Here is a 27,279-nt window from a genome sequence, read left to right as displayed (position 1 = left end):
CTTCTGAAGCTGTTTCAAAAAATAGAAATGGAAGGGAAACTTCTAAACTCATTCTATGAGGCCAGCATTACCTTGATCTTAATACCAGAAAAGACCCCACCAAAAAGGAGAATTACAGATCAATATTCCTGATGAACATGAATGCAAAAATTCTCACTGAAATACTACTCAATAGAATCCAACAGTAAATTAAAAAGATTATTCATTATGACCAAGTAACATTTATTCCTGGGCTGTAAGAGTGATTCAATCCACAAACCAACCATTGTGATATACCACATTAATAAAAGAAAGGACAAGAACCATATGATCCTCTCAATATATGCAGGAAAAGCACCTGACAAAATACAGCAAACTTTCTTGATTAAAACTCCCTACAGTGTAGGGATAGAGGGAAAATACCTCAATATCATAAAAGCTATGTGTGAAAGACCCACAGTGAATATCATTCTCAATGGGGAAAACTGAGAGCATTCCCCCTAAGGTCAGAGACACAACAGGGACGTCCACTCTCACCACTGTTGTTCAACTTAGTACTAGAAGTCTTAGCCTTAGCAATCAGACAACAAAAAGAAATAAAAGGCATTCAAATTTACAAGTCCAATTCTTACTCTTTTGTTTAAAATTTTTTATTAACATATAATGTATTATTTGTCCCAAGGGTACAGGTCTGTGAATCATCATGCATACATATTTCACAGCACTCACCATAGCACATATATCCCTAAGGTCTATGGCCCAGCCACCCTATTCCTCCCCTCCACCCACTAACATACCTCCATTTGTTTCTTGAGATTAAGAGTCTCTTGTGGGGGTGCCTCGGTGGCTCAGTGGGTTAAAGCCTCTGCCTTCGGCTCAGGTCATGACCCCAGGGTCCTGGGATCGAGCCCCACATTGGGCTCTCTGCTCAAAAGGGAGCCTGCTTCCTCCTCTCTCCTCTCTCTCTGCCTTTCTCTCTGTCAAATAAATAAATAAATAATCTTTATAAAAAAAAAAAAAAAGAGTCTCTTGTGGATTGTCTCCCAATCCCATCTTGTTTCATTCCCCCCAACCCCCACAAGCCCCTGCCCTGCCTCTCAAATTCTTCATATCAGAGAGATCATATTATAATTGTCTTTCTCTGATTGACTCATTTCACTCAGCATAATACCCTCTAGTTCCATCCACATCATTGCAAATGGCAAGATTTTGGTTTCTTTGATTGCTGTATAATATTGTAATACACACACACACACACACACACACACACACACACTACCTCTTCTTTATGTATCCATTCATTTGTTGATGAATATCTATGCTCTTTCCATAGTTTGGCAATTGTGGACATTGCTGCTATATACATTCAGGTGCACGTGTCTCTTTGGATCCCTACATTTAAATCTTTAAATCCTGAGCTGAGATTGACTGAGCCACCCATGTGCCCCTATTTTTAATAACTGAGGTACAAAAGATATTATTTGAAGCTCATAAACTAGATAATAGAAGTAAAGAAATATTTAGCAGTATAAAATAACTCTGCACAGTACACAAAAATTAAATGAAATGAGTAACGGAAAAAATAAATTATATAAAAAATAAATTACATGTATTAAAAAGAAATGGAAATGGTTGCCATAAATCTATGACACCCATAGATTTATGACAGCCCCTTTCCTTCACCAGACACATAGAAATACACACAGACACACACATACACATGTAAAACATCATCACCAGATCTTAGAGTGAAATGCTACCAAAATCTTTAGGGAACTGATGGTTCTGGTGCTATTCAAACCATTCCAGAACATTAAAAAATATACTTTCTAAAAAAAGTACTTTCTAAATTTTTCATAAAATGAGGGTAATAATGAGCTAAAAATCCACAAGAAGTAATAAATTTAAAAAGTAATGTACAAAGAATAAGTAGCCTTTATTTCAAGGATATCAAGGTATTTTCATTTGAAAAAATATATCCATTTAAAAATCTATTATAATATTTACTGTATTATTATTAAACAACAGAAAAATGTAGATTTTCATATTGAAAGTTTTAAAATTTACCATCTATTTTAATTAAAAACTTTTAAGTGACATATAAAGATTTGGAAACATTTTAAACCTAGTAATACATACCATTAAGTATTGTACATAATGAAGAAACATCAGAAGCAGTCTCATTAAAGTCAGAATCAAGATAAGGATACCTGTATTCAATTTTATTTAATCTTATATATTATTTTCAAATTAATAATGTACCATAAAAAATTCCAGGAATAAAAACTGAAAGTCTTTTGCAATTAACAACAAAATACAATCATAAAATATACTAGAAGCAAATACTTTATTGACAATACCTACAAAGGTAATTCAATACTTTGGAATAAACTTACTTAGGGATAAATACTTAGGCAAAACCAAAATATGTACAGATATCATGTGTGCCAAATCTATAGGGAGAAAATTCTTCATGTGCCCAAGAAGTAAAAGTGAAGACTCAATGAAAGAAAGAGGCAGGCCATGTTCTTGGAAATAGCCAACTCATAAAACCCTTCCTCATAAAACTTTTTCCTCACTAATCTCTGAATTTAGTGTGCACTCTGATTCCCATTTCCTGCACTTCTAGCTTCCAGCCTGTAGTCTCCCCTATGCGGTAGCACTGATATTTGCAGGTTAACTGTGAATGGGACCTCCTCTCTGCTGAGACACTAGCAAGGAGCCCCGGGGTGAGGATAAGCTGTTGGAAAATCTCAGAAAGAGTTTGGTGTTTAAGGTTTAGATGATCTCAAGGGGGAGAAGTTCCATGTTGATTAGTGTGATTGTGCTAAGTTGACATAACATTCAAAGAACCAGAAAGGAGAATGATGGGCATGCTGGTCCTTTTCTGCACTGCAGACTAGCTGGCAGGAATTTCCTCCCACATCCCCCCCACACACATAGCTCCTGTGTTTAAATTTCCAAACAAATGACAAAAAATTAGACCACAAACCATTAATAAATGAGGACCTGGTTCTATTTTATGTGACTGCACAATTTCTCTCAGGTCCTAATCACAGGCACATAAATGTTAAGCACCTAAGTACACCTAAGTGATAGTTTATAAAAAACCGAGGCAACATTAAAACTGGATTGTGTGTGTGTGTGTGTGTGTGTGTGTGTGTGTGTGTGTGTGTTCCAGTAGACCTGTGGTTCTCAGGGGGATCACCAAAGAAGATCTTGTAAGCACAGAGCCCATGCTCTGCTTACTATTTTCCAATACCATGTTCCTGCCTGCCACCAAGCACGTGGGTTTCCCTCTCATCATCTCAGTCTCCAACCCCCTGACATCAGCTGAGTACCCTACAATTCAATTCAATTCTGAAACTAACTACAGGTGAAGGGTTCAGTTCCATAGGACTGCTCCCACTTCAGACACTAATCCGAATTCCTGGGCCTCTTTTATTCTTTATAAAATGGTGGTTGCTACAACCCCATTCCTTTTTGCTAATTTACTAGAATGGCTCACAAAACTCGGGAAAAATAATTTACTTACCATAACTAGTTCGTTATAAAGAATACAACTCAGGAACAGCTAAATTGAAGTGATGCATGGGCCATGGTATAGGGGAAAGGAGGATGGAGTTTGGCCGGTCTGGGCTCATCCCCGTCATAACACCTTGATGTGTTAACCAACCAGGAAACTAACCCTGAAACTGAACCCTGTTATTAAGGGTTTTATGAAGGTTCAATTATGCAGGCATGATTGATTAAACGAACTCATCTCCAGTCACTCTCCCCTTCCTAGAGGAGATAGGAGGGAGACAGTTGAAAGTTCCAACCATCTCATCACATTGTTGGTTCTTCTGGCAAACAGCAGCCATTCTTGAAGTTAAGTAGGGGCCACCAGCCACCCATTATTTTGTTAGCATACAAAAGAGATTCATTACAGTACAGATTCCAAGTCTTTAAGGAGTCAGGAACAAAAATCAAATATTTCTATATTTTTTAACTGTAGTGCACTCTTGGTGTGCTGATATGGCTATTATTTAATCCAGGTTACTGTTATTTGAAATAATGTTTATTCCAGGGCATTTTAGTGCCCTTCCTGATCTCTTATTGAAGTCTTTGGCTTAAATTCTGATTTGTTTGACATAAGTATGGCTACTCCAGCTGTCTTTTGATGTCTATTAACCTGATAAATGATTCTCTACCTCCTCACTTTCAATTTGGAGGTGTCTTTGGGTCTAAAATGCACTATATCAATCGGTCTTGTTTTTTACCCATTCTGATAACCTATGTCTTTTGGTTGGGCTATTTAGTCTATTTATATTCAGAATAAGTATTGATAGATATGAATTTAATGCCATTGTATCACCTGTAAAGTTGCTGTTTCTGCAGATTGTTTCTGTTCCTTTCTAGTCTTTGTTGATTTTGGTTTCTCTTTCCCACTCAATTGTCCCCTTTAATAGTTCTTACAGAACTGGTTGAGTGCTCATGAATTCCTTTAGTTTTTGCTTGCCTTGGAAACTCTTTATTTCTCCTCCTATTCTGAATGACAGCCTTGCTGGAGACAGTATTCTTGGCTGCATATTTTTCCCATTTACCACATTGACTATATCATGTCACTGCTTTCTGGCCTGCCAAGTTTCTATGGATGGGTCTCTGCTATGTATCTACCTTTGTTGGTTAAGGACCTTCTGTTCCTAGCTGATTTCAGAATTCTCTCTTTACTTTTGCGTTTTGCAAGTTTCACTATGATATGTATTGGTATTAATCTGTTTTTGCTGATTTTGAGGGGATTTCTTTGTGTCTTTTGGACTTGAATGCCCTAGATTAGAAAAGTTCTCAGCTACAATTTGTTCAAATAAACCTTCTGTCCTTTTTTGCCCCACTCCTCTCTGGAACTCCTATAATACAGGTATTATTGCACTTTATGGAATTGCTGAGTTCCCTAAATCTATATTCATGATCTAATAGTTTTCTTTTCCTCTTCAGCTTCATTATTTTCCATAATTTTATCTTTTTTTTTTTTAAGAAGGGGAGGGGCAGAGGGAAAGGTTGAGAGAATCTCAAGCTGGCTCCACACCCAGCAGGGAACCCAACATTGGGCTCAATCTCATGACCCTGAGACCATGACCTGAGCTGAAATTGAGTCAGTCACTTAGCCAACTGGGCCATTCAGGCACCCCCATAATTTTATCTTCTTTATCACCTGTTTGTTCCTCTGTTTCTTCCATCCTCATTGTGTTTACATCCAGTCAGTGTTTCATCTTAGTTATAGCATTTTTTATTCTGGCCTGACTAGTTTTTAGGTCTTTTATCTCTGCAGCTGGAGTTTCTCTGGTGTTTTCTATGCTTCTTTCAAGCTCTGCTAGTATTCGTATGACCATTGTTCTAAATTCTTGTTTGGATATATTGCTTATATCTATTATGAGAAAATCCATGACTGTGATTTCTTCTTGGTTTCTTTTGGGGAGAATTCCTCCATCTTATCATTATGTCTAAGTTTCTGTCTTTTGCATATTATGAAAGCTTGTTATGTTTCCTGCTCCTCAGAGTAATGCTATATTAGAAAGGGGTCATATGCTGTCTAGGGCCTGGAGCTTCAGGAGGTGATTCTGGTGTATGTCAGAATGGTGTGGATTCTGCTGTTATGTTTTGGCAGTTCTATGCCACAGGTCAGCCCTCTGTAGAGTTCCTTCTTGGTTGGGGTGTGTTTGGACATTTAAATAGGCGTGCTTTGATTTGTCTGTTAAGATAAGTCTGATTTTTAATTAAAAAAAAAAAGGAGGGTTTGCTTGTTTGGCTCAGTCAGTTAGGCATTTGCCTTTGCCTTTGGCTCAGCTCATTGACCCAGGGTCTTATGACAAACCCCATGTCTGGCTTCCCTGCTCAGTGGGGAGTCTTCCTCTCCCTCTGCTGTTGTCCTTGCTTGTGCTCTCTTTTTCTCAAATAAATTTAAAAAAAAAAGTTATAAAAATTTTTTAAAAGAAGCCTGATCCAAGAAATGAGAAAAGGAAACAAACAACAAACAAATGGACAAAAAAACTATAAGCCTGGATCCAAAGAGGGTGGAAAAAAAAAAAAAAAAAAAAAGCCTGGTCCTATTTCCACCAGAACTGAAGCTGACCCTTCAGAGCACTTCATGATCAGTAGACTTGGTACATGCAGGGAGCCTCTGTTGATTCTCTTGGGGTTGGCCCACTATGCTGACTCACAGTCAGATCTGCCCTACTAAAGATGGTCCTACAGGGCACAAGGGATCATGATTTGGTGTAAGTGGCTCCAGCTTCCACTGGCACTGTGTTGCTCACTGAAGTCCAACTGAGCTTGTGGGCAGAGGTAGAAGACGGCATCATCCTGCTCTCTTGTCCCCAAGGTAGGGGAACTCATACCCATCCGAGGCACTCAAAGAAAGGCAAACAATCTCCCCTCCCATGCCCCAGGCTTCTGTCAGGTTCTTGCCCCCAACCTGTCCATTCCAGGCTAGGTGCATGCCCAGCACCGCTGGGGGCACCTGTGCTTTATCTCTGGCCCAGGGCTAGGATTCAAAACTCCAAATCTTAAAGGACCCTTCAAGTCACAGACCTACTCCCTTGCCTGGAAAAGAGCCTCGCAGCACTGCACCTGGTGCTGCTTTGTCCCAGAAAAGCAGTTGATGGGCCATGCAGGTATCTGGAGTCTACGATGAAGCAAAGTAAAAAAGCTACAAACAGATTATCTGCCCTCTGCATGTGCCTCTGAGCCCTGTTGTTGAATGGTCACTCAACAGTGCACAGTGGGTCTTTTGTCCTTGGAGAAGCAATATACGCTCTTCCAAATGTACTCCAGGAAGGGGAACATTCTCCTCCAGTGCTACCCGGGGATTCCCACACCATGGCACCTTACATGAACCTTGTGAGCCAATCTCTCTTCCTGTCTCTTTTTCTCTCCCTGACCTCTGTCCATGAAAAGGGTTCCCTTTCCTCTGCAGCACCATGGTTTTTCTCTCTCCCAATCCATGTCTTAGAACCACACGTCTCCCGTGTTCTGTTCCTTTAATTGTCCAGATTATCTTCTTAATCCTTAAATATATTTCATAGTTGTTCAAAATGATTTTGATATTCATCCAGCTATGTTTAAGGGGTAAGGTAATCCCAGGGTCCCCTACTACTCCTCCATTTTAACTCTAACTCCTTCCCATCTATTTCAGGACATATTAGAAGGCAAAACCAGGATAAAGTACACTAATTAGAATTTTTGCCTTATATTGATTTGTTGAAACTTTTTTCCTGGCTTTATTGAGATATTATTGACATATAATATTATGTACGTTCAAAGTATACAATGTGATGAGTTGATATATACGTATATGATGAGCATTTTACCACAATAAGGTTATTTAAAAATCCTTCACCTCAGAAAGAGGTCAAGATGGGGGAGAAGTAGCAGTCTGAGACTACTTCAGGTAGCAGGAGATCTGTTTCTAGAATTGCTTTTCTTCTACTCTTCGATCTCCCATTGGATTTGTAGGTGTTTGCAATCTTTAGATAAGCTATCTAGTTGATCTCCTGCTACCTGAACTAGTCTCAGCAGGAGATCAACCAGATAGCTTATCAAAAGATTGCAAACACCTACAAATCCAACAGGAGATCGAAGAGAAGAAGAATAGCAATTCTAGAAACAGAAAATCAACCACTTTCTGAAAGGTAGGACTGGTGGAGAAGTGAATCCAAAGAGGCGGGAAGATAGACTACAGGGGGAGGGGCCAGCTCCCGGCAAGCGGCGGAGCAACGGAGCACAAAATCAGGACTTCTAAAAGTCTGATCTGCTGAGGGACATCACTCCAGAGGTAAATCGGGGTGAAGTCCATGCGGGGTCAGCGTGGCCTCAGGTCCACAGAGTCACAGAAGGATCAGGGGTGTCAGAGTGTCACAGAGCTTGCTGGTATTAGAACGGGGAAGCCGGCTACAGAGACAGAGCCAAAGAGTGGGCCCTCAGCTCGGGCTTACCTTGAACTGGTCGCAGGCTCGGTGAGCTTGGAGCGTGGCCAGAGGCCAGGGAGATGGGAGTTACTGGGCGCTATTCTCTGAGAGTGCACTGAGGAGTGGGGCCCCGAGCTCTTGGCTCCACCGGGCTGGAGACTGGGAGGCCGCCATTTTCATTCCCATCCTCCAGAACTCTACAGAAAGCGCTCAGGGAACAAAAGTCTCCAAAAGCAAACCCGAGCGGATCACTCAGCCCGGCACCTAGTAAGGGTGGTGCAATTCCACCTGGGGCAAAGACACTTGAGAATCACTACACCAGGCCCCTCCCGCAGAAGATCAAGAAGAAATCCAGCCAGGACCAAGTTTACTTACCAAGGAGTGCAGTTTCAATACCACGGAGAGCAGCGGAATTCCAGAGGAGGAGAAAGCAAAGCACGGAACTAATGGATTTCTCCTCATGATTCTTTAGTCTTACAGTTAATTTAATTTATTGTTATTTTTCAGTTTTTTTCCTCTTCTTCTGCTAAATTTTTTTAACTTCTACCCTTTTCTTTTTTAACGTTTTTTAACTAGTTTAATATATATATATGTATATATATATTTCTTTTTTAATATTTTTTCTTTATTAGTTTTCTTTTTTTTATTGTTTCTTTTTCTTTTTCTTTCTGAACCTCTTTTTATCCCCTTTCCCCCAGCCCCCACGATTTGGGATCTCTTCTCATTTGGTTAAAGCATATTTTCCTGGGGTCTTTGCCACCATTTTAGTATTTTACTTGCTCCTTCATATACTCTTATCTGGACAAAATGACAAGGTGGAAAAATTCACAACAACAAAAAAGAACGAGAGGCAGTATCGAAGACTAGGGACCTAATCAATACAGACATTCGTAACATGTCAGATCTAGAGTTCAGAATGATGATTCTCAAGGTTCTAGCCGGCCTCGAAAAAGGCATAGAAGATATTAGAGAAACCTTTTTGGGATATATAAAAGCCCTTTCTGGAGAAATAAAGAACTAAAATCTAACCAAGTTGAAATCAAAAAAGCTATTAATGAGGTACAATAAAAAATGGAGGCTTTCACTGCTAGGATAGATAAGGCAGAAGAAAGAATTAGTGATATAGAAGACCAAATGACAGAGAATAAAGAAGCTGAGCAAAAGAGGGACAAAGAGCTGCTGGACCACGAGGGGAGAATTCGAGAGATAAGTGACACCATAAGAAAAAACAACATTAGAATAATTGGGATTTCAGAAGAAGAAGAAACAGAGAGGGGAGCAGAAGGTATACTGGAGAGAATTATAGTACAGAATTTCCCTAATATGGCAGAGGGAACAAGCATCAAAATCCAGGAGGTACAGAGAACCTCCCTCAAAATCAATAAGAATAGGTCCACACCCCGTCACCTGATAGTAAATTTTCAAGTCTTAGTGACAAAGAGAAAATCCTGAAAACAGCCCGGGAAAAGAAGTCTGTAACATACAATGATAAAAATATTAGATTGGCAGCGGACTTATCCACAGAGACCTGGCAGGCCAGAAAGAGCTGGCATGATATATTCAGAGCACTAAACGAGAAAGACATGCAACCAAGAATACTATGTCCAGCTAGGCTATCATTGAAAATAGAAGGAGAGATTAAAAGCCTCCAGGACAAACAAAAACTGAAAGAATTTGCAAACACCAAACCAGCTCTACAGGAAATATTAAAAGGGGTCCTCTAAGCAAAGAGAGAGCCTAAAAGTAGTAGATCAGAAAGGAACAGAGACAATATACAGTAACAGTCACCTTACAGGCAATACAATGGCACTAAATTCATATCTCTCAATAGTTACCCTGAATGTTAATGGGCTAAATGCCCCAATCAAAAGACAGAGGGTATCAGAATGGATAAAAAAAACAAAACCCATCTATATGTTGACTACAAGAAACTCATTTTAAGCCCGAAGACACTTCCAGCTTTTAAGTGAGGGGGTCGAAAACAATTTTCCATGCTAATGGACATCAGAAGAAAGCAGAGGTGGCAATCTTTATATCAGATCAATTAGATTTTAAGCCAAAAACTATAATAAAAGATGAGGAAGGACACTATATAATACTCAAAGGATCTGTTGAACAAGAAGATCTAAAAATTTTAAATATCTATGACCCTAACATGGGAACAGCCAACTATATAAACTAATTAATAACAAAATCAAAGAAACACATCAACAATAATACAATAATAGTATCATCCAAGATCATCCAAGCAAAAGATCAACAAGAAAATAAAGGTCTTAAATGACACACTGGACCAGATGGACATCACAGATATATTCAGAGCATTCCATCCCAAAGCAACAGAATAAGCATTCTTCTCTTGTGCTCAAGGAACATTCTCCAGAATAGATGACATCCTTGGTCCTAAATCAGGTCTCAACCAGTATCAAAAGATTGGGGTAATTCCCTGCATATTTTCAGACCACAATGCTCTGAAGCTAGAACTCAATCACAAGAGGAAATTTGGAAAGAACCCAAATACGTGGAGACTAAAGAGAATCCTTCCAAAGTATGAACGGGTCAGCCAGGAAATAAAGAAGAATTGAAAAAAATCATGGAAACAAATGATAATGAAAACACAACAGTTCAAAATCTGTGGGACACAACAAAGGCAGTCCTGAGAGGAAAATATATAGTGGTACAAGCCTTTCTCAAGAAACAAGAAAGGTCTCAGGTACACAACCTAATCCTACACCTAAAGGAACTGGAGAAATAACAAGAAAGAAACCCTAAACCCATCAGGAGAAGAGAAATCATAAAGATCAGAGCAGAAATCAATGAAATAGAAACCAAAAAACAAAACAATAGAGCAAATCAACAAAACTAGGAGCTAGTCTTTGAAAGAATTAATAAGATTGATAACCCCCAGCCCAGACTTATCAAAAAGAAAAGAGAAGGGACTCAAATAAATAAAATCATGAATGAAAGAGGAGAGATCACAACCAATACCAAAGAAATACAATTATAAGAACATACTACGAGCAGTTCTACACCAGCAAATTTGACAATCTGGACGAAATGGATGCATTCCTAGAGACATATAAACTACCACAACTGAACCAGGAAGAAATAGAAAGCCTGAACAGACCCATAACTAGTAAAGAGATTGAAACAGTCATTAAAAATCTCCAAACAAACAAAAGCCCAGGGCCAGACGGCTTCCAGGGGGAATTCTACCAAACATTTAAAGATGAATTATTCCTATTCTCCTGAAAGTGTTCCAAAAAATATAAATGGAAGAGAAACTTCCAAACTCATTTTATGAGAACAGCATCACCTTGTTCCCCAAACTAGACAAGCATCCCATCATAAAAGAGAACTACAGACCAATATCCTTGATGAACACAGATGCAAAAATTCTCACCAAAATACTAAACAATAGGATCCAATAGTACATTAAAAAGACTATTCACCAAGACCAAGTGATATTTATTCCAGGGCTGTAAGGTTGGTTCAACATCAGCATATCAGTCAATGTGATACAATACATTAATAAAAGAAAGAACAAGAATCATATGATACTCTCAATAGATGTTGAAAAAGCATTTGACAAAGTACAGCATCCCTTCCTCATCAAAACTCTTCAAAGTGTAGGGATAGAGGGCACATACTTCAACATTATCAAAGCCATCTATGAAAAACCCACCCCAAATATCATTCTCAATGGAGAAAAACTGAAAGCTTTTCCGCTAAGGTCAGGAACACGGAAGGGATGTCCATTATCAACACTGCTATTCAACATAGTACTAGAAGTCCTAGCCTCAGAAATCAGACAACAAAAGGAAATTAAAGGCATCCAAATTGGCAAAGAAGAAGTCAAACTATCACTCCTCGCAGATGATATGATACTATATGTGGAAAACCCAAAAGACTGCACTCCAAAACTGCTAGAACTTGTACAGGAATTCAGTAAAGTGTCAGGATATAAAATCAATGCACAGAAATCAGTTGCACTTCTTTACACCAACAACAAGGCAGAAGAAAGAGAAATCAAGGAGTCAGTCCCATTTACAATTGCACCCAAAACCATAAGGTACCTAGGAATAAACCTAACCAAAGAGGCTAAGAATCTATACTCAGAAAACTATAGGACTCATGAAAGAAAATGAGGAAGACACAAAGAAATGGAGAAATGTTCCATGCTCCTTGATTGGAATAACAAATATTGTGAAAATGTCTATGCTACCTAAAGCAATCTACACACTTAATGCAATTCCTATCAATATACTATCCTTTTTCTTTTTCAAAGAAATGGAACAAAAAGTTCTAAAATTTATATGGAACCAGAAAAGACCTCGAATAGCCAAAGGAATATTGAAAAAGAAAGCCAAAGTTGGTGGCATCACAATTCCGGACTTCAAGCTCTATTACAAAGCTGTCATCATCAAGACAGCATGGTACTGGCACAAAAACAAACACATAGATCAATGGAACAGAATAGAGAGCCCATAAATATACCCTCAACTTTATGGTCAACTAATCTTTGACAAAGCAGGAAAAAATGTCCAATGGAAAAAAGACAGCCTCTTCAATAAATGGTGTTGGGAAAATTGGACAGCCACATGCAGAAAAATGAAATTGGACCATTTCTTACACCGCACACGAAAATAGACTCAAAATGGATGAAGGACCTCAATGTGAGAAAGGAATCCATCAAAATCCTTGAGGAGAACACAGGCAGCAGCCTCTTCAACCTCTGCCGCAGCAACTTCTTCCTAGGAACATTGCCAAATGCAAGGGAAACAAGGGCAAAAATAAACTATTGGGATTTTATCAAGATCAAAAGCTTTTGCACAGCAAAGGAAACAGTCAATAAAACCAAAAGACAACTGACAGAATGGGAGAAGAAATTTGCAATCGACATATCAGATGAAGGACTAGTATTCAAAATCTATAAAGAGCTTAGCAAACTCAACACCCAAAGAACAAATAATGCAAACAAGAAATGGGCAGAGGACATGAACAGACATTTCTGCAAAGAAGACATCCAGATGGCCAACAGACACATGAAAAAGTGCTCCACATCACTCGGCATCAAGGAAATACAAATCAAAACCACAATGAGATACCACCTCATGTCAATCAGAATGGCTAAAATAAACAAGTCAGGAAATGACAGATGCTGGCGAGGATGCAGAGAAAGGGAACCCTCCTCCACTGTTGGTGGGAATGCAAGTTGGTGCTGCCACTCTGGAAAATAGCATGGAGGTTCCTCACAATTTTGAAAATAGAACTACCCTATGACCCAGCAATTGCACTACTGGGTATTTACCCTAAAGATACAAAAGTTGTGATCCAAAGGGGCATGTGCACCCTAATGTTTATAGCTGCAATGTCTACAATAGCCAAAGTATGGAAAGAACTAGATGTCCATCAACAGATGAATGGATAAAGAAGATGTGGTATATATACACAATGGAATACAATGCAGCCATCAAAAGAAATGAAATGTTGCCATTTACAACGAGGTGGATGGAACTAGAGGGTATCATGCTTAGCAAAATAAGTCAATCGGAGAAAGACAACTATCATATGATCTCCCTGATATGAGGAAGTGGAGATGCAACATGGGGGGTTAAGGGGGTAGGAGAAGAATGAATGAAACAAGATGGGATTGGGAGGGAGACAAACCATAAGTGACTCTTAATCTCACAAAACAAACTGAGGGTTGCTGGGGGGAGGGGGATTGGGAGAAGGAGGGTGGAGTTATGGACATTGTGGAGGGTATATGCTATGGTGAGTGCTGTGAAGTGTGTAAACCTGGCGATTCACAGACCTGTACCCCTGGGGATAAAAATATATTATGTGTTTATAAAAATTTAAAAAAATTTTAAAAAATCCTTCACCTCATATAATTACTATTTTAGGTATTATTACTATTCTCGACAACTTTCAGGTATTCAATATGGTATTGTTTTTTATAGTGACCATACTGTACACTATACCCCTAGAATATATTTATCTTATTAACTGAAAGTATTTATGCTTTGACTGGCATCTTCCCACTTCCCCCACCCTTTGGCCCTGGCAACCAGCCTTTACTCTTTGTTTCTATGAGTTCAATGTTTTTAGATTCCACATATAAATGAGTTCATACAGTATTTGCTTCTCTTTTTCACTTAGCATAATGCTCTCAAAATTCATCCATGTTGTTACAATGGGTAGGATTTCCTTCCCTTTTTTTAATAGTTGAATGATGGTAATTAAATATATGTATTTTATTTGAATTTCCCTGATAATTAGTAACATTGAATACCTTTGGCTATTTTTACGTTTTCTTTGAAAAAATGTCTGTTCAGGAGATCTGCCCACTTTTTTATTGCTTATTTTTATGCTATTGAGTTCTTTTAGTTGCTTGTATTTTTTGGATATTAACCTTTTATCAAATATATGGTTTGCAATTATTTTTTCATATTCTATATGCTGCCTTTTTTTGTTGCTGTTGTACAAAGAAAAAAAAAAGAAAGGAAAAAAAACTAGTTTCAGGTGGTCTCACTTCTCAATTTTTACTTTCGTTGCTTGTGCTTTTCTTGTCCTAACCAAAAAAATCATTGCCAAGACCAATGTCAAGGAAATTTTTATGTTTTTCTCTAGAAGTTTGACAGTTTCATGGTTTATGTTTGCATCCTAACTCATTTTGAGTTAATTTTTGTGAGTGGTATAACATAGGGGCCAAATTTCATTTTTTTTGCATTTGAATATCCAATTTTCCCCAACATCATTTATTGAAGAAACTAACTTTTCACCATTGAGTATTCTTGCCGCCTTTGTGACATATTAGCTGGCCATATATGTGCGGTTTGTTTCTGGTCTCTCTGTTCTGTTCCATTGGTTTATGTGTCTGTTTTTATACCAGTGACATACTGTTTTGATTATTGCATTATAGCTTTATAATATAGCTTGAAATCAGGAAATGCATTGCCTCCCACTTTGTTCTTCTGTCTCATGATTGCTTTGGCTTTGGGTGGTCTTTTGTGTTTTGATATAAATTTTAGGATTGTTTTGGTTTAATTCTGAGTAAAATTTCATTCAAATTTTAATAGAGATTGCACTTGGGGTTGTATGGACACATAACAATATCAATCCTTCAACCCATGAAAACAAGATATCTTTTCATTTATTTGTGTCTACTTCAATGTTATTTTCATCAATGTTCTATAGTTTTTAGTGTATAAATCTTTCACTTCTTTGGTTAAATTTGTTCCTAAATATTTTCTTATTTTTGATGAGCTCATAAATGCGATTTTTTTTTTCATTTTATTCACTATTAGTGTATAAAAATGCAACTGATTTTTGTGTGTCAATTTTGTATCCTGAAACAACTGAATTCATTCATCAGGTTGAACATTTTTTTTGTGTGTGTGTGGTGTCTTCAGTGTTTTCTATATGCAAAGTCATGTCATCAGCAAAGAGAAAATTTTACTTCTACTTTAAAAATTTGAATCCTCGGGTCTCATACTCTGTTATCTTGGTGACATCATTTGTGTTGTATCATAACTCTTATATTGTTTTACATAGCAGGTTAGGCTGGAATTTTTCAATATAGGTATAGTCTCCAGGTGACTTTGAGCAAGCATATTCGGGGGAACCACTGCACCATCCCCTCAGTGCTTCTGTCATAAATATCATAGTCTCTGGTTTCAAAAAGCTGTTATCTAGTGAAAGAAACATATGAACCATGTTCAATGATGGTAAGTGCTAACAGTGGGAAATTCACAAGAGGTGGTTTGTTGAACAAAGTGACATAAAACAAAACTAATTGAATAGCAATGACTAGAAAGCTCTAGTTTAATCTTGAGGCTTCCTTTCTTTCCTCCAGCCATCAAGTCACCTATTTACACTGCCTACTTATATCTAAAATATAGACAATAAAAATTGAAATTAAATAATTTCCCATCCATTAAGGATCATCTTAAATATATGACATCTTAAATTTATGACATCTTACCTTCTTTGGCAATAAGATAATGGTTTCTGTTCATTATTTAAGTTTCCTCAATGTCTGAGTGGCATTGTATAAAATGGATTCAGGGACCATGTTCATTTTATCCTCTTCCCAAAATACACTATTACATGGAAACTGAGATTTCAGGGTGTCATTGCAAACCCTTTGGCATGGCCAAGAGCACTGTAACAGCATAAGCCATAGAGTCAAATGTTTTCTATCCATGCAAACTTATGAAGTATTCAGGATGGCAAAATTACAATATTTACAGATTTAGTCCTCTAATTTCTCTAAAATCTAATTTTGGTAGCACAAGAAAATACGCTTTTAATGACTATCTCTTGAATATATTAAACTCCACTATGAAAAAGAGTGAAGTCTGAAATTTACACACTGATGGGTCAGCCATTACCAGAAATAATAAGCCTCCCTTATGCTCAGGTGATCTGACTTGTCAGCCCCATAATTGTGTTCATTCATGCCATCTGTCTGACTAAACTAGTAAAATCTTTTTTTTTAATTCATTTTATTTTTTTTATAAACATATAATGTATTGTTGGCTCCAGGGGTACAGGTCTGTGAATCGCCAGGTTTACACACTTCACAGCACTCACTGTAGCACATAGCCTCCCCAATGACCATAACCCCACCATCCTCTACTTACCCCTCTCCCCCCAGGCACCCTCAGTTTATTTTGTGACATTAAGAGTCTCTTATGGTTTGTCTCCCCCCTAATCCCATCTTGTTTCATTTATTCTTTTCCTACCCCCCAAATCCCACACATTGCATCTCTACTTCCTCATATCAGGGAGATCATATGATAGTTGTCTTTCCTGATTAACTTATTTCACTAAGTATAATATCCTCTAGTTCTCTCCATGTCATTGCAAATGGCAAGATTTCATTTCTTTTGATAGCTGCATAGTATTCCAATGCATATATATACCACCTCTTCTTTATCCATTCATCTGTTGATGGACATCTAGGTTCTTTCCATACTTTGGCTATTGTGGACATTGCTGCTATAAATATTTGGGTGCATTTGCCTCTCCAGATCACTTCATTTGTATGTTTGTATCTTTAGGGTAAATACCCAGTAGTGCAATTGCTGGCTCATAGGGTAGTTCTATTTTCAACTTTTTGAGGACCCTCCATGCTGTTTTCCAGTGGCAGCACCAACTTGCATTCCCACCAACATTGGAGGAGGGTTCCCCTTTCTCCGCATCCTCGCCAGCATGTCATTTCCTGACTTGTTAATTTTAGCCATTCTGACTGACATGAGGTGGTATCTCATTGTGGTTTTGATTTGTATCTCATTGTGGTTTTGATTTGTATTTCCCTGATGCCGAGTGATGTGGAGCACTATTTCATGTGTCTGATGGCCATCTAAGTGTCTTCTTTGCAGAAATGTCTGTTCATGTCCTCTGTCCATTTCTTGATTGGATTATTTGTTCTTTGGGTGTTGAGTTTGCTAAGCTCTTTATAGATTTTGAATACTAGCCCTTCATCTGATATGTCGATTGCAAATATCTTCTCCCATTCTGTCAGTTGTCCTTTGGTTTTGTTGACTGTTTCTTTTGCTGTGCAAAAGCTTTTGATCTTGATGAACTCCCAATAGTTCCTTTTTGCGCTTGCTTCCCTTGCATTTGGCTATGTTCCTAGGAAGAAGTTTCTGCAGCTGAGGTTGAAGAGGCTGCTGCCTGTGTTCTCCTCAAGGATTTTGATGGATTCCTTTCTCACATTGAGGTCCTTCATCCATTTTGAGTCTATTTTCGTGTGCGGTGTAAGAAATGGTCCAATTTCATTTTTCTGCATGTGGCTGTCCAATTTTCCCAACACCATTTATTGAAGAGGCTGTCTTTTTTCCATTGGACATTCTTTCCTACTTTGTCAAAGATTAGTTGACCATAAAGTTGAGGGTATATTTCCGGGCTCTTTATTCTGTTCCATTAATCTATGTGTCTGTTTCTGTGCCAGTACCACAGTGTTTTGATGATGACAGCTTTGTAATAGAGCTTGAAGTCCGGAATTGTGATGCCACCAACTTTGGCTTTCTTTTTCAATATTCCTTTGGCTATTTGAGGTCTTTTCTGGTTCCATATAAATTTTAGAACTTTTTGTTCCATTTCTTTGAAAAAGAAAAAGGATAGTATATTGATAGGAATTGCATTAAATGTGTAGATTGCTTTAGGTAGCATAGACATTTTCACAATATTTGTTATTCCAATCAAGGAGCATGGAACATTTCTCCATTTCTTTGTGTCTTCCTCATCTTCTTTCATGAGTCCTATAGTTTTCTGAGTATAGATTCTTAGCCTCTTTGGTTAGGTTTATTCCTAGGTACCTTATGGTTTTGGGTGCAATTGTAAATGGGACTGACTCCTTGATTTCTCTTTCTTCTGCCTTGTTGTTGGTGTAAAGAAGTGCAACTGATTTCTGTGCATTGATTTTATATCCTGACACTTTACTGAATTCCTGTACAAGTTCTAGCAGTTTTGGAGTGCAGTCTTTTGGGTTTTCCACATATAGTATCATATCATCTGCGAGGAGTGATAGTTTGACTTCTTCTTTGCCAATTTGGATGCCTTTAATTTCCTTTTGTTGTCTGATTTCTGAGGCTAGGACTTCTAGTACTATGTTGAATAGCAGTGTTGATAATGGACATCCCTTCCGTGTTCCTGACCTTAGCGGAAAAGCTTTCAGTTTTTCTCCATTGAGAATGATATTTGGGGTGGGTTTTTCATAGATGGCTTTGATAATGTTGAAGTATGTGCCCTCTATCCCTGCACTTTGAAGAGTTTTGATGAGGAAGGGATGCTGTACTTTGTCAAATGCTTTTTCAGCATCTATTGAGAGTATCATATGATTCTTGTTCTTTCTTTTATTAATGTATTGTATCACATTGACTGATATGCTGATGTTGAACCAACCTTACAGCCCTGGAATAAATATCACTTGGTCTTGGTGAATAGTCATTTTAATGTACTATTGGATCCTATTGTTTAGTATTTTGGTGAGAATTTTTGCATCTGTGTTCATCAAGGATATTGGTCTGTAATTCTCTTTTATGATGGGATGCTTGTCTAGTTTGGGGAACAAGGTGATGCTGTTCTCATAAAATGAGTTTGGAAGTTTCTCTTCCATTTATATTTTTTGGAACACTTTCAGGAGAATAGGAATAATTCATCTTTAAATGTTTGGTAGAATTCCCCCTGGAAGCCGTCTGGCCCTGGGCTTTTGTTTGTTTGGAGATTTTTGATGACTGTTTCAGTCTCTTTACTAGTTATGGGTCTGTTCAGGCTTTCTATTTCTTCCTGGTTCAGTTGTGGTAGTTTATATGTCTCTAGGAATTCATCCATTTCGTCCAGATTGTCAAATTTGCTGGTGTAGAACTGCTCGTAGTATGTTCTTATAATTGTATTTCTTTGGTATTGGTTGTGATCTCTCCTCTTTCATTCATGATTTTATTTATTTGAGTCCCTTCTCTTTTCTTTTTGATAAGTCTGGGCTGGGGGTTATCAATCTTATTAATTCTTTCAAAGAACCAGCTTCTAGTTTCGTTGATTTGTTCTATTGTTTTGTTTTTTGTTTTTTTCAGTTTCTATTTGATTTCTCCTCTCCTGATGGGTTTAGGGTTTCTTTCTTGTTATTTCTCCAGTTCCTTTAGGTGTAGGATAAGGTTGTGTACCTGAGACCTTTCTTGTTTCTTGAGAAAGGCTTGTACCACTATATATTTTCCTCTCAGGACTGCCTTTGTTGTGTCCCACAGATTTTGAACTGTTGTGTTTTCATTATCATTTGTTTCCATGATTTTTTTCAATTCTTCTTTATTTCCTGGTTGACCCATTCATACTTCGGAAGGATTCTCTTTAGTTTCCACGTATTTGGGTTCTTTCCAAATTTCCTCTTGTGATTGAGTTCTAGCTTCAGAGCATTGTGTTCTGAAAATATGCAGGGAATTACCCCAATCTTTTGATACTGGTTGAGACCTGATTTATGACCCAGGATTTGATCTATTCTGGAGAATGTTCCATCTGTACTAGAGAAGAATGCTTATTCTGTTGCTTTAGGATGGAATGCTCTGAATGTAGCTGTGATGTCCATTTGGTCCAGTGTGTCTTTTAAAGTCTTTATTTCCTTGTTGATCTTTTGCTTGGATGATCTATTTCAGTGAGGGGATGTTAAAGTCCCCTACTATTATTGTATTATTGTTGAAGTATTTCTTTGATTTTGTTATTAATTAGTTTATATAGTTGGCTGTTCCCATGTTAGGGTCATAGATATTTAAAACCCTTAGATCTTCTTGTTGGACATACCCTTTGAGTATGATATTGTCTCCTTCTTCATCTCATATTTTAATCTTTAGATTAAAATAAAATTGATCTGATATAAGGATTGCCACCCCAGCTTTCTTTTGATGTCCATTAGCATGGTAAAATTCCCACCCCCTCACTTTCAATCTGTAGGTGTCTTTGGGTCTAAAATGAATTTCTTGTTGGCAGCATATTGATGGGTTTTGTTTTTGCATCTATTCTGATACCCTGTATCTTTTGATTGGGGACATTTAGCCCATTTACATTCAGAGTAACTATTGAGAGATATGAATTTAGTGCCATTGTATTGCCTGTAAGGTGACTGTTACTGTATATTGTCTCTGTTCCTTTCTGATCTGCTACTTTAAGGCTCTCTCTTTGCTTAGAGGACCCCTTTCAATATTTCCTATAGAGCTGGTTTGGTGTTTGCAAATTCTTTCAGTTTTTGTTTGTCCTGGAGGCTTTTAATCTCTCCTTCTATTTTCAATGATAGCCTAGCTGGACATAGTATTCTTGGTTGCATGTCTTTCTCGTTTAGTGCTCTGAATATATCATGCCAGCTCTTTCTGGCCTGCCAGGTCTCTGTGGATAAGTCCGCTGCCAATCTAATATTTTTATCATTGTATGTTACAGACTTCTTTTCCCGGGCTGTTTTCAGGATTTTCTCTTTGTCACTAAGACTTGAAAATTTACTATCAGGTGACGGGGTGTGGACCTATTCTTATTGATTTTGAGGGAGGTTCTCTGTACCTCCTGGATTTTGATGCTTGTTTCCTTTTCCATATTAGGGAAATTCTGTACTATAATTCTCTCCAATATGCCTTCTGCTCCCCTCTCTCTTTCTTCTTCTGGAATCCTAATTATTCTAATGTTGTTTCGTCTTATGGTATTACTTATCTCTCAAATTCTCCCCTCATGGTCCAGCCGTTGTTTGTCTCTCTTTTGCTCAGCTTCTTTATTCTCTGTCATTTGGTCTTCTATATCACTAATTCTTTCTTCTGCCTCATTTGTCTTAGCAGTAAGAGCCTCTATTTTTTATTGCACCTCATTAATAGCTTTTTTTATTTCAACTTGGTTAGATTTTAATTCTTTTATTTCTCCAGAAAGGGCTTTTATTTCTCCAGACAGTGTCTCTCTGATATCTTCCATTCCTTTTTTGAGCCTGGCTAGTACCTTGAGAATTGTCATTCTGAACACTAGGTCTGATATATTACTAATGTCCGTATTGATTAGGTCCCTAGCCTTTGGTCTGCCCCTTTTTCTTTTTTTTTTGTGGTGAGTTTTTCCACCTTGTCATTTTGTCCACATAAGAATATATGAAGGAGCAAATAAAATATTAAAAGTTTGGCAACGACCTCAGGAAAATGTGCTTTAACCAAATCATAGGAGACTCCAAATCATGGGGCAGGGGGAGAAATGGGGTGAAAAGAAGTTCAGAAAAAAAATTAAAAAAAGAAAACAAATAAATAAAAAATATGAAAAAGAAAAAAATATATATATATGACTGTGACTAGGTGACTGATGACAGGGTGACAAGGTCACCCACTTAATTTTGGGAGTATTTTGGTCTCTTAGAACAAAATACCTCCCCAAATTTTAAAGAATGAAAAACGTATATAAGGGTAAACCCAATGAAGGAATGGAATATGACTATAAAGATAAAAAAAAAATATTTTTTTTAATTTCTAAAAAAGGAGTTGATAAGGTAAGTTGGTTGGGAGAATAAAGAAAAAGAAAGTGGAGAGAATTTGTTTGGTTGGAGACTAGAACAAGCCCAGCGCTAAACTTAGGGTGTATTTTGATCTATTAAAAGAAGTTGTACCCCAAATTTTTTAAAAGAAAATGCCTTCTGGGGCACCTGGGTGGCTCAGTGGGTTAAAGCCTCTGCCTTCGGCTCAGGTCATGATCCCAGGGTCCTGGGATCGAGCCCCGCATTGGGCTGTCCGCTCCGTGGTGAGCCTGCTTCCTCCTCTCTCTCTCTGCTTACTTCTGATCTCTGTCTGTCAAATAAATAAATAAAATCTTAAAAAAAAAAAGAAAAAGACTTATATGTATACAAAAAATAAAGTTAGATACAATAAAGGATAAAATATGACTATAGTAATGAAGTTTCAAAAAAAGGTTTTTTTTAATGAATGGTATTGTTAAGATAGAATAGTTAAAAAATGTTAAAAGAGGAAATGGTAAAAGTTAAAAAAATTAATAGAAGAAAAAATAAAATTAAAAAAAATTCATTAACTTTGCAAGACTAAAGAATCATAGAGAGAAAGCCATGAATTCCATGCTTTGCTTTCTCCTCCCCTGGAATTCCGCAGTTCTCCTTGGTAAGTGAACTTGATCTTGGCTGGATTTCTTGATGATCTTCTGGGGGGGGGCTGGTTGTAGTGATTCTCAAGTGTCTTTGCCCGAGGCAGAATTGCACCACCCTTACCAGGGAATAGGCTACGTAATCCGCTTGGGTTCGCTTTCAGGAGCTTTTGTTCCCTGAACACTTTCCTTAGAGTTCTGAACTCAAGAATGAAAATAGCAGCCTCCCAATCTCTGACCCGGAGGAGCCAAGATCTCGGGGCCCCACTCCTTAGTGCACACTCAGAGAAAAGCGCTCAATCACTCCCGTCTCCCTGGCCTCTGGCTGCACTCTAAGCTCACCCAACCTGTGACCAGTGTGTCTGTTTCTGGCACACAGCTCCACCTGGAGTCTCCAAACCCTGTAGATCCTTGAGCTCTTCCAGGGGGGTCTCCCCCAATCTTGTGGGGACCCCACTTATAGAGTTGTGGCCTGTGCCACAGATTATGGTTCAAGGTAGCCCAGAGTTGAGAGCTCACTCCTTGGCTCTGTCTCTGTGGCTGGTTTCCCCGCTCTAATACATGTGAGCTCTGTGATTCTCAGACACCCCCAATCCTTCTGTGACCCTACAGGACCTGGGGCCATGCTGTCCCTATGTGGGCTTCACCCCAGTTTAGCCTCTGGAGCAATGTCACTCAGTGGAGCAGACTTTAAGAAGTACTGATTTTGTGCTCCGTTGCTCCACCGCTTGCCAGGAGCCGGCTCCTCCCCCCACGGTCTATCTTCCCTTCGCTTTGGATTCACTTTTCTGCCAGTCCTACCTTTCAGAAAATGGTTGATTTTCTGTTTCTAGAAAACTAGAAACAGCTCTTCATCTCTTTAATCTCCTCTTGGATTTGTAGGTGTTCAGAATGTTTTGATAAATTATCTAGCTGATCTCCTGCTACCTGATGTCATCTCAGCCTGCTACTTCTCTGCCATCTTGACTCCTCCCCTAGTAAAATCTTTTTTAAAAAGATAAAATAATTTAGGATTGGCTTAGTTAATTATTATCTGCAGATCCTTGTTTTTTGTTTTGTTTGTTTAGTTTTTTAAATAATCTGATATAGTTTAGGAGCACCTGGATGGCTCACTCAGAAAAGTGTGATTCTTGGTGTTGGGGTTATGAGCTCAAGCACCATATGAGGTGTGGAGATTACTTAAAAAAAAATTGATATAGTTTAACGTGTTAACCTAAATGCTCTTGTCATATGAGAACACAGATAACATTAAATGAATTAAAATAAAAATTGTTAATGCTTATAAACTGTGATTTATAAACTTATATTTAGAAGATTCTAAAGAGTGTTTTCTTCCAAGGATATTGTATTTAGAATTAAACATTATGAATGGTACTCAAAAAGTATCAAATTAATGTCATGTTCATAACAGAAAAAAGGATTTTGAAGTCTGTCACACAAAGAATTTCAACTAAGTGAAATCAGATTATTGATCTAGACTCCTCTTTTATGAGTGTTATTTGCATGGAAAACAGTGTTAGCATTTTTCTGCAGATTATTGATTATTCTTGGTCATTGTTCTACTGCATTTTTGTGAAAGGAATTACTTAATGGGTAACAACAGTTATAAATATTTGGACATCTTTTTGTGGTTAAATGTCAGAAGAAATTGTTCACAGTGAGATTAAATGGATTTGTTATCCTTGACAGAAGCACAATACTCAGACACACCAGGTTCCCCAGGGTGCCCATCCATGGTGTTTCAGTCATTGCTCTCATCTGTGTTGTTTCAGTCATTGCTGGCAGGCAGTCAGACCTGGTCATTGCCCACAAATGTTCATGCTCGGCAGCTGGCAGATGCTCCCAGATGCCTCATAAGAAAGAGATTTTCTTAACAATCCACCTCTTTTCTTCCAGCTATCTGTGCATATCAGAGCCCTTAGTACTAGAAGTATTCTCTCCCTCTGTGGACCCCTCATGTCTCTGTGCCTAGGATGTTAACAGAAACCAGAGTCTCTGAAATAATGCATTGAGATGAGAAGCATAAAGACAAATGGTCAGGGAATACTGGAATGCAGTGTTTTCTTGGGAAAAAATAGTTTTTGGTGTGAAAGCCCTTGCTGACTATATTTCCCTTACCTCACATTCTCAGGGACCTTAGTCTACGCTGGGAGTGGTACTGGAGGTACCAGAGTTATGGTGACTATAAAAATTAAAAAAAAAATAAAACCCCACAAAACTATGGGTCACAATCCAGATTAACTTTATCTGTTTTTATTTCATTTTTTCATTATTCCATTAAAAATATTATTCATCAATTACCGAGTACAATTTCCCTTTTGGGGGCAGTCTCAATTTCAATTGCATTGCTACATTATCCTCATAAAACATAAAGATGTATTAGAATTTCCCCTGACTGATTTCCCAAGTTGTCTCTCATTTGCCAAAGGGGTACAGATGCCTTTTGTCAATCCAGGAGCTTCTATATTTGAATTAGAAACTAGAGTCATTGTTATCAGAGGATAGCAACAGAAAGTCACAAAGGCCAGGAAGACTAGGGCTGCCCTCCCTGGGCTTTGATTTCTCAAAAACTGTTTAAATTTTGTGTGCTTAAGTCTAGTGGTTAGTTATCTATAAAAAAACTATCTGTTTATTTGAGAATTCCAAACAATAAGAATCCATATATGATCAGTAGTTCTCAGGAAAGGTAAGACAAATCCACATGAAGATTTATATTAAATATTAAAGCACGGGCTGTGATTTTTTAAAAGAAAGATAGAGACTATAAGTAATGTTCTGTTCAGAGGGGTAAAAGATATCATGAGGTTGAAATAAACATCAAACAGTTAGGATTTTACCCAAGTATCACAGCCTATTGTGCCTAAGAATAGACAGAGGACCCTCAGAAGTACTGTGGACAGAACCAGTTCCTGTAACTGATGAAGAATTTTACTGAACAGAGCCCCTGAAAAAGAGAAGCAGCATTCAAAAGCAGGTGGCCTCCAACTAGAGAGAGTTTTTTTGGAGTTTTGGGCTTGGGCCTCTGATATGTCTGCTAGGTTCTCTCCTTTTAGAAAGCAGTTATGGGTTTGCTACTAAAGCATCTGTGGAAATTAAATGCTAACCCTTAGAGGTCTGCTGAATCCCTGGCTTGACATGCCCATTTATAGGGTAAGGAGGGGAAAGGAAGGGCTCATTTGACTTTACTTTGATTGATAACTGAAAAGGGCTCCAAAAGCTTCCAGTTAAGAATGTCTGTCAAAGTAGCATCTCAGCTTTGCTGAAGTGATAGCTTTTCCTGTAGGGGGAGGAGCTGCATCTTCCACTCCACTGCCCAAAGCAAAATCCTGACTCTATAGGCTCTTCAATTCACAGAGGTCCCCTAAGCTCTTGAGCCTGATACACTGGTGTTAAGTAAGCTGAATCCCCATGGTGAGCACTGTGGCTGTCCAGCACTGTCAGATGGAAAGCAGACATGTTAGCTCTGCTCTGACTCCTGGACTCTTGCAGATGTAGGACATCCCCTTCCTGGGCTGGGAACTGTGGGTATGGAATGTAGTCATCTATCAGACTATCTGGATCACTCCTGCAGATGCCCACAGGAAGGGCTTTTGCTCAAATCCGGCCCCTGATGGAGCCTGCAACATTGTTTATCCCCACATCACTGCCTACATCTGTCCCTGTTTTAGACACAGGAACACATTCCCCCACCACACCACACATAGGGCCCAAAGTGAAAGACTCAGAGTTTCTAATGCAGAAGTTATCACTGCATACCAGACCCTAACAAAGGATGCTCTTTTGCCTCTCCCTGGAGGAAGCTGCCTGGAGAATGTTCCTGGGTGCACTGCACCCCTCTCAGGGCTCTCTCTCAATTCTGGCTAAACTGCAGGACTCACCATACTGACCTGATACAGACATGAATCTGTGATGATGTTGAACTTACCATAACCCTGTGATTTTGAAAAGAGTGATGATCAAGAATTCTTTACTCTCCTGTGTTGGGCAAACAACCTACAGCAAAGGACCACACCTCCCCATATGACCCAGGTAAGTCTGTGGATGTCCCTTAGTTTTTCTTTGATAAGGTCAGATGCAGCTTCTCCAAATCAAATGCCTTTTGTCTCATAAATGATGAGCTGAACTCTTTGGCCCCCTGCCCAGTTGGGATGGACAAAATGTCCATAAATGTGATGTGTTCAAGTCCCTACATTTCCCTCTTTCCCTCAGGGCCTGAACTTTGGCCTAACCTTAAGCCCCAAGCACAAAACACCAAGCCCTCCTTGATGGCTGACCAACTGTCCATCAGGCTACCCACTCATCCCAGCTCCCGGTTCTCTCTAACCTTGCTTACTCTTCCTTAGAAAAGAAAAACCCTCCTGTCTATTCTTTAAGATGCTTGCATATCCTACTGTTAGAGTGTTTTCCCTTTTGCAGTAGTCCCCTTCCCTCCCTTACTGAATCATCTCCCTTACCCAAGTCTGAATTTGCTTTCATTTCACATCTATGTGAAGTACTAGACTTTGTGATCAGATGTGGTTTGATAATGTGCCTTTGTGACAGAAGCTATTCAATAATGAGCTGATGGTTCGACAGCTTACCTCACCTCCCTGTACACACATCTTAGTAAGGCAGTTGGGATCATTCAATAAAGCAGCTATTCCCAGAAAGGAGCACCCTCCTCCAGGTTGCTTACTGGATCGTGGTCAGTGTGAAAGGTGGGAGGGTGGTACAGACTAAGGGTGAAAATTTTAAGAATTCAGGATTCTCC

At 38.5% G+C, this 27,279-nt stretch overlaps 1 long non-coding RNA gene across 2 annotated transcripts in view; it reads right to left on the bottom strand.

Annotated features, from left to right (window-relative positions):
* LOC116575481 overlaps positions 1-23,466 on the bottom strand; it is a 41,967-nt gene extending 18,501 nt beyond the window's left edge. For both annotated transcript variants that reach the window (XR_004279801.1, XR_004279802.1), the window contains exons 1-2: positions 23,331-23,466; positions 3,515-3,674 (exon numbers count right to left, since the gene is read on the bottom strand). This is a non-coding gene — a long non-coding RNA (uncharacterized LOC116575481). The remainder of the gene's footprint in view (positions 1-3,514; positions 3,675-23,330) is intronic.
* Positions 23,467-27,279: the final 3,813 nt, after the last annotated feature.

This window comes from Mustela erminea, chromosome 16, assembly GCF_009829155.1.
Source record: "Mustela erminea isolate mMusErm1 chromosome 16, mMusErm1.Pri, whole genome shotgun sequence".
Classification (NCBI taxonomy): Eukaryota; Metazoa; Chordata; class Mammalia; order Carnivora; family Mustelidae; genus Mustela; species Mustela erminea.
The sequence above is the reverse complement of the archived record's forward strand: the minus strand, read 5'-3'. Positions and strand labels throughout refer to the sequence as shown.